General features: G+C 33.7%; 3 long non-coding RNA genes across 4 annotated transcripts; 1 reads left to right on the top strand and 2 right to left on the bottom strand.

The window, feature by feature from the left end:
* The first annotated feature begins 854 nt into the window (after positions 1–854).
* LOC135151152 (uncharacterized) lies at positions 855–3415 on the top strand. 2 transcript variants are annotated; one of them, XR_010289692.1, is made up of 5 exons: positions 855–952; positions 1045–1213; positions 2063–2205; positions 2832–2920; positions 3276–3415. It is a non-coding gene; the product is annotated as an uncharacterized LOC135151152 (long non-coding RNA). The 2 variants fall into 2 exon arrangements; XR_010289691.1 differs by having other exon boundaries at positions 2832–3401.
* Positions 3416–4826: 1411 nt separating this feature from the next.
* On the bottom strand, positions 4827–9139 carry LOC135151151 (uncharacterized). Its single transcript, XR_010289690.1, has 2 exons — positions 8081–9139; positions 4827–6290 (listed from the first exon to the last, which is right to left on the bottom strand). It is a non-coding gene; the product is annotated as an uncharacterized LOC135151151 (long non-coding RNA).
* A 2095-nt stretch (positions 9140–11234) lies between these two features.
* On the bottom strand, positions 11235–14667 carry LOC135151150 (uncharacterized). Its single transcript, XR_010289689.1, has 2 exons — positions 14489–14667; positions 11235–12698 (listed from the first exon to the last, which is right to left on the bottom strand). It is a non-coding gene; the product is annotated as an uncharacterized LOC135151150 (long non-coding RNA).
* Between the last annotated feature and the right edge of the window lie 565 nt (positions 14668–15232).

Here is a 15232-nt window from a genome sequence, read left to right as displayed (position 1 = left end):
ACTTATAAATTGATGTTCCAATTATACTAAAATACTAAGATAATTTTAAAATTCAACTTATAAATAATAAATTATGAATTATATACTCGCCCGTACTTCGCACGGGTTAAAATCTAGTATATTTAAAATGATAAAAAAATATTTATCGATAATAAATCTAATTTTAAATTAAATAAAAATAAAATTAGAAGTTATATTATTTTTTTAAGGCAGAACTATTTGTGCATTAGTAATCTCTTGTCTCGTCCTTTTGGTCATGTCTTAATTTTAACCTTTGTCATTGTGCTTGTTTAGTAGCATTATTATATTATTCGCAACATTATTTATTATGATCAGCCTTTTGTTAATCTTTTATGTATTTTTGAAATATATTTCATGATATCATATGCTCGTTATATATCTCTCAGATGTATTCATATTTTGAATAACAAAATTTTACAAAATGATTTTTACAAAGATGAGAGGAGAAATTAGTGAGCCTGATATAGAGTGATTTATGTTCAAGATCCTGGCCAGTTTAAATTTTAAAGATTCTGGTACTGTCCCTGATGTTGAAGATTCTGCAATGTATAATATTTTTGGTTAATTTGTATTTGTATGCGAGAGTTTTTTTTTTAGAGAAATTTATAAGAATACATATACTTTTAACTTATGTTTACAAATTTACTATTACTTATTTATTCTTTTAGTTTTATATTATCATCTATCTATCTATATTATAAAGCCTGTTGCCAAAATACCATTGAAATGACTACTTTACCCAGCCGTATCTACCGTATTATCAAATCTTCCACTGAGCTATACTTCTACCCATACGTTTATCACATCCAAGCCGCTCATTCCATCTGTATACTCCCACGTGTTGGTCATCCCTCTCCCGTATTTTTCCTCACCTCAAATTGTGTATCGCACTTGAAAATCTTCATTCAAAATCAGGGCTTAGGTTTTGGGGGTAAACTTTCATTCTTGCATCTTCACATTTTTCAGCTTATTATCTACAATCTATATGTACTGATTTCTTGCATCATTCTTTGATTTCTGCAGCTTCTCAGCTGTAGTTGTCTGTGCTTTAATTGATGGAACCCGGTGATGGGTCTGATTTAAATGCTGGTGATGGGGTAAAGTTTCCGTCCCTTCTTGCTTCTTCCCGCTTTGATTGAGCTTCGATATGCGCTGCTCATTCATCCCTGGACGAGATGTCGCATTAAATCATGTAATACATCCGAACTTTTCGAAACTCATTCCGATTGTTACAGTTAAATCTTCTTCTCTCCCTTTAATTCTTGCCTGCTTTTTAGTCTAATCCGAAACGACTCCATTGATTGTATCAGTTCTTTGTTTTTGTAGTGTTTCAGATGTAGTTTTTACATAAGACTCTTATTGTTGTTTCACTATATTTGTCGATGGAGCTGATTGTTGCAAATCTTCGTTGTACTCATGGTTATGTATTTCCCACATTCTTATCTTTTTTAATAATGATCTTATCTTCTTCGATTTGTAATTGTTGGATATCATGCATATATCTGTAACATATTGGTAATAGTGGAAGGAGTACATGACACTGCTGCATTAAATAGGTCTATATCAATTGTAATTCACTTTTTTAAACTGTGTTAGTTGGATAATGCACTCTCACATCCAGGAATGGTATGCGGTCCTGTTTTGGATTTTTGAGTTTGGATATTCTTTATTATTCAAGGAACTGGCAGTAAGTAAACTTGACTTAACTATTAGTTTATAATCGGTTACCTCAAGTTGTATATACGTATTTGTCTCTCTTTAAACTCGTGAAATGTTTTACTTTGCCTTTGGAAAAGAATACTTGCTTTATGTACCTACAAGGTTGGGAAAAACTAGTAAACACAGAATGAAAGCAAGAACTAATCACATTTTTGGAGTTTCTCGAGAGGATTCGGATCAATGACAGTACTTCTTCAGTCTCTACTTTCAAGCATGCATATCTTCTGATGTGTATAAGTTGTTGTATAGAATTCTTGCATTACATGTAAGTTAGGTACTTAAGTCTGCAGTCTCACTTTTCTTTTTATAATCATTAATGCAGATACCTGGGTTACAGAAGGACATTGTTGTCCCATACTACTGTTATACTGGTGGTGGGAGCTTAGGCCGATTAATGTTTGGTTCGGTCCTGCTGGGAAGTTGACACCATTGCACCATGATCCACATCATAATATACTGGCTCAGGTGAGGATGGAATCGTCTGAAAAGTTTTGTAATTTTCTGTGACCCATCTCTGTTTTTGATACCTCTACCTGTTATAATTTTGTATGATATTTTGTTGTCTATTTGTTGTTTGCTCCTGTAATTAGTTATCTTTGCCTGTATTTTCTATTAGGTAAAGATGAGTTTGCTTTTGGCCATATTAATTCTGACCACATGACCACCCATGAAGTTGTTCCGGATTATTTCATCTATTAATTTTATTCATTTAATAGAATTATTAATTTTGTGCTGCCTCTTATAATGAATTGATTCACCTTACAACTTGAAAATATGGTGATGTGTTAAAAAAAAGAGGTTGTCTGTGAGTGTGTAGACATGTTGATTTATTCATTTTTATAATTCATTGACTGTTTCCCACCTTATTAGTCTAATCTGAAATGCCTCCTTTCGTTGTGAAAAAGCTTTGTTTCTTTGTAGAGATTTGAGCTTTTAACAGGCTATTTGGACAAATACCAGATTCAATTCAGCCGTGGGAGTCCAGACTAAACCGTTTGCTGAGATCTGTAGGAATATTGCAATGCAATTCTATAATGAAAACATGTTAAATTTTAGTGCCGGGAAGAAAATTTGAGACATGTTCTTTTCAGGTTCTGCGGCTTTGGAGATGAAAAAGAATAGTTTGCATGCGGAATATTTGCCAGCCAATCCAGATGCATCTATTCTTGAACCTAATGAGGTATGTAATAATTAAAAGATGTAAACTGCTTTGCTGTAGTCATTCACTCAGGATGATCCTTTGTCGCTGGCCTAATGAAATTTGGATAAGTTCAAAGTCAAAGAGGCTTACAAGCTTGATTTTCTCATTAGGCCGCAGAAAAAATCACTTCAAATGCATACATCCATCGTAAATGCTACATATAAAGGATTTGTAGAAATTAAGACAGTGAACAATGACACAGTAGTACAGAGCTTTCACTTGGAAGGCTATTCATTTTTCGTTGTTGGGTGTGATTCCCTATTTTGGTCTACCACTTCCATATGTGACTCAATGCCAGTAACCTCATATTCATAATTAATTCTGAACATTGTAGGATGGCTTATTGAGAGTGGACCCCGAATATTAGGAATTCTTATAATAAATATGATGCTATATTGAGCTACATTACACAGGTTGGTTTGCGGAAAAAATAATATTGATTTGGCTTCTACTCAGAATGATTACATGATGGACTATTTCGAGTTAATATCACTATATTCTTCCATCAATATTGATAGTTTAATTCAGATCTTACACTATTTCCACATTCAGGTTTATCCTTATGTAGCTCATTTATTTGTTTGTGGTTTATCATAATATTACCCTTTTTTTATTTGTGGTTTATCCTTTTTTTTTTGTATTGTGGTTGTAAAATTTTCAGCTTCTGATATTTAAAAGACCAAGAGTTTATTAATCTGGTACGCGAGATTGAATTGAAATTGTTTTAATTTTGTATGCTATTGCAGTTCCAGATTTTGTTATCATTAATTTCTTCTGGCAGCATGGCAGAGATGTGAATGCTGCAGATCATACTGGACAAATAGCATTACACTGGAGTGCGGTGCGGGGAGCTGTTCAGGTTGCAGAGATCTTGCTCCAAGAGGGTGCCAGTGTTGGTGCTCCTGATATAGTGATATGTATGGATATCACACCTTGAAAGAAAAGCTTTCAGAAGAGACTCATTGCCAATCTTTCTGAAAGATGATGGACACAGCTGAAGTTGATATGTTGCCGTTACATTGTTATAATTGTTGACATCTCCGGTTTCTTTAATTTCTGGATGGCTGCTCAAGTTGGCAAAGCCCGTAAAAAGGATTTATTTTATCTGTATACATCTCTTTCAGGGTTTTTTCTATCGTTTCAGTCGATAATGTGCATATGATATTGTGAATAAAATTTGCAGGTATAAGGTTGCTCTACCTGCAATGTATGCTTTACAATCTGAAAATGAAAATGCTAATCTCTTTAACTGTGTTCAGGTACTATTTCTCTTTTTTATGTTTTCAAATATATATTGTATTGTTTTCAACGTGAATGTTCTAAGCTTTCAAAATTTCTCATCGGGTCATTGACTGTGTTAAATGGTGAAGAGAGGTCACCAGAACTCCATGGAGTGGATGCCTTTGTTCTTGACATTCATGACGTTGGGAGGGATCAAGTACCCTGTCATCTCCTCAGTTATTGGTATTGTTTATATTGTTAGTTTTTATTTCTATTTAAAAGGATATTCCACTGGCGATCCTAAGAAGCCTCTATCTGTCGGGTAAATCTGAATGATTTCCACCTGTATAATAAGAAGATATATGCTTTGATTTGGTTATTTAAATATATGTTTTGAAATATATATACCTGCAACAGTTATTTACCTAACATGCAAAATTATACAGGTTCGATAATGTTCGTGTTAGGAATCTATGAACCTTTGACATGTGTTATATCTATCTACTTTATGTGACGGTCCATGAATCCGGGGGTCTGGATCCTGACGTCACCACTTAAAATCATTTTTAAAACACTTTAAAAACCTGTAAATTTTTTTTTCAAAAGATAATAAAATCAGAGAATTTAAAACCTGAAATTCAAACTTGAAAGCCATAATAAAAGATCTGAAAGACGTTAAATGAAAGATTTGAAAGAGAACATCTTCACCCCCAAAACAACAGGATCGCTTCCAGGTTACAGTATTGAAATTAGAATCAACCACTATTATTACCCAACATCTCTTACCAAATCAGATCATCTTCGATAAGAAGAATCACTGTCAACTATTCCAGCTATGACTTACATCTGAATCTCAATAGCACAACTCGAGCTAGCATCAACCTTATCAATCTTCCTGGACACTTCTCGACCACTGGATCCTTAACACCTCTGACTCCTCGCCTAGCCTTAACTTTACTCGCAATCATAGACTAGCCATTCATCTTTAATCCTTTCTGAAATGGTTAAAAGAGAATAGCAAGAGTGAGCAACAATGCTCAGCAAGTAATAATAACAATGAAAGTTCTGAAGTGATATAGCAGAAATTCTCGAGTTCAAGATATAAAAAGATTCAACCTGAGTTCACAAATTCAGGTATTGTATAAAAGAATCACAATACCTTGCAGCAATAGAAACCTGAGGAATTCAATCCTTCACAAGAGAATTATTGAATTGGACTATCACATTTTAATTAAAAACCAAGGTTAGGATGCTGATCAGTCATACCTAACCCCGAGCAGGCCCCGCCATGCTCTATCACTGGATCCAAGGCACTCATTGGCCTATCATGACCACTCATTTGGTCTGACCACTCATCTGGTCCACATGTTTATATAAAAACAATAATCCAATTCTCTAATTCAGTTTAACAGGTCAGTGTAAATCAACAGAACATCATCATAAATATCATCAACAACAGAATAATTTCAAATCAAACTTTGATAATAAACTTTTCATAAGTCACAGTTCATCCTTTCATAAATCATAGTTCAGGAAATCCCTAACTATTCAATATCCTCCATTATCGGCTAAGCAACTGAATTTAGCCTGCTAAACCAGCATGACAATGGCGGGTTGAATAATCAAGAAGATCCCAATTCATTCAAAGCTCTAACTATCACTGAGCAACACATGCTTCAATGACAATCTGAACTTCGAATTAATTTGTAAAACGGAAATTCTTTAGAAACTTGGAGATTAGAAAGAATGGGTCAGAATACTCGCACTTTCGAACATTGAAAAGAAAGGTATGAATACTTGAAACATATACCAAAGGAATGAATCAGAATATTTGCAATATATCCAAGAGAAAGGTTTAGGATACTTGCAACACATCAAAAGAATGAATCAGAATATTTGCAATATATCCAAAAGCAGGGTGCAGGATACTTGCCTTAAATCTGACTCCAGTCTCACATCTCTATCTCATCTTTCCACTTTCACAATCTATGCATATCATAATCTCTATACCATCTCTGGCTATACTTTATTCGTAATCTAGCTTCGCTTCCTCGATTCGTGCCTTATTCGCTTTGCAATACCACTTGACATTCTGAACATCTTCGAGCGTACACGCCTCGTCCAAATCCTTAACGAGAATAAGATAATACCATAGTCACTAAACAATATATCGCATATACATATCACGTATATCGATACCCACTTATATACCCCTTTAAACTAACCAAATATCACGTAACACATAATCATTCTTTGACTCTATCATATAGTCAAATCATATTCCACATAACATATCACAAATCAATTATCGTATAAATCCTATTGATAATTTGACAGCGTCTCGTCTACTTATAAGACTATCCACCTGTCAACCTATTCCCAACCAACAACTAATCAACCAATTCCAATTCCTATAATCCACATGTTCTTATTCAATATCAATCATACGAATCATGATACTATGTCACTCAAATCGTTTATCACATGTGTATAATATCATGAATAAACACGTATATCACGTAATCATCACTTAATAACAATTAGATCACATATTATCACATTCTACATATTTAACAACACCTCATCACATTCTTGACTCCACCATATTATCATGTCATATTGAAATAGGCTTCACGAGCTTCTATCTCTCTTTCGTTTCACTTGATTCCGACTTACGGATCAAAAGATATGTTTAAAACCGTTTTCTCACTCTTATATCGGCACATAACACATCCAACCCATAGCAGACAACACACAACACATAAGGTTTCCCATCCCAATTGATATTAAATCAAGTCTTGGGTTAAAAATGATTTTTCGGGAATTTTCCAGAATTTTTAAACAATTTTCGGAATTAAAATCGATAAAAGAATCACTTTTCGAATAAATAATCAAGTCCCAAATACTTGAAATTTGACTTGAAATCATTCATAAACAATTATCGAGCCTTGAAAATAATTTGGAAAAATATTTTAAAGCTCGAAACTATTTTTCGAAATTTTTAAATTAAAAAGGATTAATTAAATCCAATTAATTAATCAATTAAAATCAATTAACAATTAATTAAATTAATTAATCAATTAATATTTAAATTAATTGACCAATTAAAATAATTAATTACTAATTAAAATTAATTAATAAATCAAATTAGATTTATTTTTGAATAAAGAAATAATTAAAAACTATTTTTGAAATTAAAATAAATCACTAAAATGAATTTTTTTGAAATAAATTTGAGAAGGTTTAAAATGTAAACATACTGAAATTGTCTGGCAGGGTGCCAGGTGTAAACTTTCAAAAGTTCGAGAGCTAGAATGTCAATAATCAAACTCCAGTGTGAAACCTTCATCATCTTCACAACTAGGGGGACCTAATTGCAATTTTCGCAGCGGCACCCCCCAGCCGCCGTTGATTCGCCGGAAACGGCGCTACAGCGCTTCAACACGCACCAAAACCTCCAGATCACAAGATTTTACTGCCAGGAATCGATCTATACCATCAGAATTAGCAAAGGATGCGTAATTTGTCCGGAAAATCTCGGAGAAATCTCGCCGCCGGCGAGTCTTCTCCAGATTCCGGCGTTTGATTCCGACCTCCTTTGCTAGTTTTGAAGACACCTACAAGCTCCTTGTAACTAGACCTTTCTAATGGTATAACCAAGAACAACCCAGAATCAATAACAAAGAAACGCCCAAATTCGATTAAGAACATTCATAACCTCCAAGAACACAACTCCAAGAATCAAACCCCTTTTTATAGGTGTTATGGAACTCAAAAATCAACATATAATATACCAAAACGACGAGAAAAACACGTTCTACAACATGGAATCATCAAAACAATCAAACAACCACGTTTGCAAAAATTCATATTTCAAATCAATATAACTCGAATTTTCAACAATTAATAGTAATTTACCTGTTGAATCTGCACACAAACGAATGATTAAACTATAATCTACACGTCGATAGCTTCGTTTTGACTATTCATACGCCTCCATCGGATTCCAATAACACCTCCAAATCTGCGTTTGATTATGAAGAACACGAAGAACACCGCTCGTTTTCTCTCGGTATTCATGGAAAGAAACTGGTGAAATGATTTTTACGGGTGAAAATAAGCTCTAGAAAGGTCTATTTATATTTACAAATAATTGGTACCCCTTTGGATCGTTTATGACATGAAAATACGATATTTAATAGCTTTATATTAATAAAGCGGGGTCCAATCGGTACCGGTTTACGAGATAATCATCAAAACGGGGCTTTTTAACTCAATCATTAGTATGCAGGTCCCACTGCAATTATTACAAGATAAGGATGAATCAAAATATCTAGTTTCACGTTTATCGAGACAATCTGGATAATTATCAACAATTAAAATACCCGAAAAACTCCGCCGGACCGACTCCGGGGAAAACCGTACTCCGGATCGAAAAAGTCAAAACACGAAAAGTGTCCGGAATATTCCAATTAGGCTAAAGGTGAGTTTTGTTGAAACTTCCGGGAAGAAAATTTGCTACCTCGTTACGAGTGGACGGTTTTACGGAAGTCAAATAATTAATCAATAAATATAAATATACGCAATTAAATCCGTAAATCGATTATAAAATCATCTAACATTCCATAAATCGATATGAAAATATCCAAATAAACTATATTTTCTCCTGAGCATATAGAAATTGAAATTTCTCAAATACGAACACATATGAGCAGTTAACGCAATAAACCAGATAATATAAAATTCACAAAAATTCATATATTAATCATATAATACTCATAATTAACCGTAACTAATTAACCAACAAATCCACCAATACCACTTACTCACACCACACATATATTCACATAATAATCATCTAAAATTTTCGAAACAATATATGAAAATCAGTTTTAAAAATATAATCATTTATCAATAACACAATAACCCGGGGTTTAAATATAAAACTTTGAAAACTCATTAAACTGGAATAAAATATTAAATCTTATTCCCTACTTTAAAGAAAATCACTTTTAATACTAATAAAAATATTTTTTTTTTTTTTTAAAATCCGGGTCATTACAATCTACCCTCCTTATAGGGATTCCGTCCTCGGAATCAGAGAAAGAAGGAGGACGCATAATTTGTAAAATCCATATCAATCCACAAAACAAGTATAATCACATACAACTATTCACATAATCACATCAATATTCAACTAGAGACAACAATAATATCTAGACAAATAGATTTATAATAATCAAATTTGAATTTAATAATATGGGATATTACATTCTACCCCCCTTATAAGGATTCCGTCCTCGGAATCCTCCGAAGAAACTAAAACGTACACACTTCGTAATATCGTATCGTCATCCACCTTTTGATCAACCTTGGCATACCTTTAGCTTTAAAGAAATAGGAGAATCAACTTTCACAATTGCAAAATTCATTTTTCAGGCATCAATCTTTGGGAATTTAAAATGGAACAAAATGCTTTCAGGATAAGTCACATTTGAATAAAGGAGTGATTGAGAGATCTATATGATCGACGAACTTGGTGTTGCGTGTCCACATTAGACACTACTAAAGGTTGTTAACCTTCTTGTAATCACAACACACACAAGTGATGGCGTCCCATCCAACTCCTATCACACAGACAGGTATACCTTGTGTCCCCTATAAATAGGGTTGTTCATCCCAATCAAATTGAAGAAATGTTAAGGAATATCAGAGAATATCAAGGAATGTCAACAATATCAAAGAACACTAAGGGATATCAAGGAAGATGAAAGGGTATCAAGGAATGTCAAGAAATGTCAAACAATATCAAGGAACATCACTGTCTCTTCACAACAGCCTTTATCACACATCTTTGCCTTCCAACTCATACCAATAATCAATACCAATATCATATTAGAATTTGAGAAATTGAAGATCTCATTTATCAAAACTTTTGTAGAAAAGATATCATGATAATATCTCACTGATGAGAAAACAATCAAAAGAATCTTTAGTTGAAGAGAGGTATTGCCAAGGTCTTCTCAGATTCCGACTCTACTTCAATAAATCATTGTACAATATATGTCTTCTTTTCAACGTTCTTAAATATCAAACGATTTGACTCGTATTAGCCTCGTAAGATGTCATCGTAGACGTTATCATCCGTAATAACTCTGGCCCATGTAGTTTACATTCTTCTACTGTATCCCAATTGCCTTTGAAATCCATAGCACAAACACGTAACGTATCTTCGATTGTCTGGATCATCAACCTGTGGGTTATGGGCCCACCTTGTCCCGCTTACTTAAAGCGTTGTCGTCGAGGACTAACGTTCTAACTTACTCGTAGATATCATTTCTAATAACTTGACTCAACTCCACCTACTCTCTATCATGCACTCCTCATCTATCAACCTTTATCTACCAATCTCTCCTTCTAATTCAGCACAACTCGTATTCTACACTAACTCTTCATATCTCACTAAAATCATATACATCTTCCAAATATCTGACATAGTCAACATACTATGAACCATGCATCTTTATCATTCTCAAATCAATACAGTAGACCATTTTCAACTATGCAGTATAGTCAGAATACTCTGAACTCTGCATTTTTACCATTCTCAACTCAATCATTCACTATCAAAATTCTCTTATCTAGGTCTAATACTGACCTTTCTCACGATTCACAATTCTAAATAAGCCAACATACTAGAAATGAAATGTTTAAACTTAGGAATCAAAATCTCTCTAAACCTATACACTCAGCTTAATCGTCTAACTAGACTCTATTCATATCACCTCTCTAGACTATTACCAATTAGTCTCACAATACCTCTATATATGGTCACACAACGTCTATTTTCTATAAAACTTAAAACTATAATCTATATTCAAATTTCAATAACTTGTAACCTGTTGCTCTGATACCAACTGTGACGGTCCATGAATCCGGGGGTCTGGATCCTGACGTCACCACTTAAAATCATTTTTAAAACACTTTAAAAACCTGTAATTTTTTTTTCAAAAGATAATAAAATCAGAGAATTTAAAACCTGAAATTCAAACTTGAAAGCCATAATAAAAGATCTGAAAGACGTTAAATGAAAGATTTGAAAGAGAACATCTTCACCCCCAAAACAACAGGATCGCTTCCAGGTTACAGTATTGAAATTAGAATCAACCACTATTATTACCCAACATCTCTTACCAAATCAGATCATCTTCGATAAGAAGAATCACTGTCAACTATTCCAGCTATGACTTACATCTGAATCTCAATAGCACAACTCGAGCTAGCATCAACCTTATCAATCTTCCTGGACACTTCTCGACCACTGGATCCTTAACACCTCTGACTCCTCGCCTAGCCTTAACTTTACTCGCAATCATAGACTAGCCATTCATCTTTAATCCTTTCTGAAATGGTTAAAAGAGAATAGCAAGAGTGAGCAACAATGCTCAGCAAGTAATAATAACAATGAAAGTTCTGAAGTGATATAGCAGAAATTCTCGAGTTCAAGATATAAAAAGATTCAACCTGAGTTCACAAATTCAGGTATTGTATAAAAGAATCACAATACCTTGCAGCAATAGAAACCTGAGGAATTCAATCCTTCACAAGAGAATTATTGAATTGGACTATCACATTTTAATTAAAAACCAAGGTTAGGATGCTGATCAGTCATACCTAACCCCGAGCAGGCCCCGCCATGCTCTATCACTGGATCCAAGGCACTCATTGGCCTATCATGACCACTCATTTGGTCTGACCACTCATCTGGTCCACATGTTTATATAAAAACAATAATCCAATTCTCTAATTCAGTTTAACAGGTCAGTGTAAATCAACAGAACATCATCATAAATATCATCAACAACAGAATAATTTCAAATCAAACTTTGATAATAAACTTTTCATAAGTCACAGTTCATCCTTTCATAAATCATAGTTCAGGAAATCCCTAACTATTCAATATCCTCCATTATCGGCTAAGCAACTGAATTTAGCCTGCTAAACCAGCATGACAATGGCGGGTTGAATAATCAAGAAGATCCCAATTCATTCAAAGCTCTAACTATCACTGAGCAACACATGCTTCAATGACAATCTGAACTTCGAATTAATTTGTAAAACGGAAATTCTTTAGAAACTTGGAGATTAGAAAGAATGGGTCAGAATACTCGCACTTTCGAACATTGAAAAGAAAGGTATGAATACTTGAAACATATACCAAAGGAATGAATCAGAATATTTGCAATATATCCAAGAGAAAGGTTTAGGATACTTGCAACACATCAAAAGAATGAATCAGAATATTTGCAATATATCCAAAAGCAGGGTGCAGGATACTTGCCTTAAATCTGACTCCAGTCTCACATCTCTATCTCATCTTTCCACTTTCACAATCTATGCATATCATAATCTCTATACCATCTCTGGCTATACTTTATTCGTAATCTAGCTTCGCTTCCTCGATTCGTGCCTTATTCGCTTTGCAATACCACTTGACATTCTGAACATCTTCGAGCGTACACGCCTCGTCCAAATCCTTAACGAGAATAAGATAATACCATAGTCACTAAACAATATATCGCATATACATATCACGTATATCGATACCCACTTATATACCCCTTTAAACTAACCAAATATCACGTAACACATAATCATTCTTTGACTCTATCATATAGTCAAATCATATTCCACATAACATATCACAAATCAATTATCGTATAAATCCTATTGATAATTTGACAGCGTCTCGTCTACTTATAAGACTATCCACCTGTCAACCTATTCCCAACCAACAACTAATCAACCAATTCCAATTCCTATAATCCACATGTTCTTATTCAATATCAATCATACGAATCATGATACTATGTCACTCAAATCGTTTATCACATGTGTATAATATCATGAATAAACACGTATATCACGTAATCATCACTTAATAGCAATTAGATCACATATTATCACATTCTACATATTTAACAACACCTCATCACATTCTTGACTCCACCATATTATCATGTCATATTGAAATAGGCTTCACGAGCTTCTATCTCTCTTTCGTTTCACTTGATTCCGACTTACGGATCAAAAGATATGTTTAAAACCGTTTTCTCACTCTTATATCGGCACATAACACATCCAACCCATAGCAGACAACACACAACACATAAGGTTTCCCATCCCAATTGATATTAAATCAAGTCTTGGGTTAAAAATGATTTTTCGGGAATTTTCCAGAATTTTTAAACAATTTTCGGAATTAAAATCGATAAAAGAATCACTTTTCGAATAAATAATCAAGTCCCAAATACTTGAAATTTGACTTGAAATCATTCATAAACAATTATCGAGCCTTGAAAATAATTTGGAAAAATATTTTAAAGCTCGAAACTATTTTTCGAAATTTTTAAATTAAAAAGGATTAATTAAATCCAATTAATTAATCAATTAAAATCAATTAACAATTAATTAAATTAATTAATCAATTAATATTTAAATTAATTGACCAATTAAAATAATTAATTACTAATTAAAATTAATTAATAAATCAAATTAGATTTATTTTTGAATAAAGAAATAATTAAAAACTATTTTTGAAATTAAAATAAATCACTAAAATGAATTTTTTTGAAATAAATTTGAGAAGGTTTAAAATGTAAACATACTGAAATTGTCTGGCAGGGTGCCAGGTGTAAACTTTCAAAAGTTCGAGAGCTAGAATGTCAATAATCAAACTCCAGTGTCAAACCTTCATCATCTTCACAACTAGGGGGACCTAATTGCAATTTTCGCAGCGGCACCCCCCAGCCGCCGTTGATTCGCCGGAAACGGCGCTACAGCGCTTCAACACGCACCAAAACCTCCAGATCACAAGATTTTACTGCCAGGAATCGATCTATACCATCAGAATTAGCAAAGGATGCGTAATTTGTCCGGAAAATCTCGGAGAAATCTCGCCGCCGGCGAGTCTTCTCCAGATTCCGGCGTTTGATTCCGACCTCCTTTGCTAGTTTTGAAGACACCTACAAGCTCCTTGTAACTAGACCTTTCTAATGGTATAACCAAGAACAACCCAGAATCAATAACAAAGAAACGCCCAAATTCGATTAAGAACATTCATAACCTCCAAGAACACAACTCCAAGAATCAAACCCCTTTTTATAGGTGTTATGGAACTCAAAAATCAACATATAATATACCAAAACGACGAGAAAAACACGTTCTACAACATGGAATCATCAAAACAATCAAACAACCACGTTTGCAAAAATTCATATTTCAAATCAATATAACTCGAATTTTCAACAATTAATAGTAATTTACCTGTTGAATCTGCACACAAACGAATGATTAAACTATAATCTACACGTCGATAGCTTCGTTTTGACTATTCATACGCCTCCATCGGATTCCAATAACACCTCCAAATCTGCGTTTGATTATGAAGAACACGAAGAACACCGCTCGTTTTCTCTCGGTATTCATGGAAAGAAACTGGTGAAATGATTTTTACGGGTGAAAATAAGCTCTAGAAAGGTCTATTGATATTTACAAATAATTGGTACCCCTTTGGATCATTTATGACATGAAAATACGATATTTAATAGCTTTATATTAATAAAGCGGGGTCCAATCGGTACCGGTTTACGAGATAATCATCAAAACGGGGCTTTTTAACTCAATCATTAGTATGCAGGTCCCACTGCAATTATTACAAGATAAGGATGAATCAAAATATCTAGTTTCACGTTTATCGAGACAATCTGGATAATTATCAACAATTAAAATACCCGAAAAACTCCGCCGGACCGACTCCGGGGAAAACCGTACTCCGGATCGAAAAAGTCAAAACACGAAAAGTGTCCGGAATATTCCAATTAGGCTAAAGGTGAGTTTTGTTGAAACTTCCGGGAAGAAAATTTGCTACCTCGTTACGAGTGGACGGTTTTACGGAAGTCAAATAATTAATCAATAAATATAAATATACGCAATTAAATCCGTAAATCGATTATAAAATCATCTAACATTCCATAAATCGATATGAAAATATCCAAATAAACTATATTT

Source organism: Daucus carota, chromosome 3 (assembly GCF_001625215.2).
Source record: "Daucus carota subsp. sativus chromosome 3, DH1 v3.0, whole genome shotgun sequence".
In the NCBI taxonomy this organism is placed as follows: Eukaryota; Viridiplantae; Streptophyta; class Magnoliopsida; order Apiales; family Apiaceae; genus Daucus; species Daucus carota.
The sequence above is the reverse complement of the archived record's forward strand: the minus strand, read 5'-3'. Positions and strand labels throughout refer to the sequence as shown.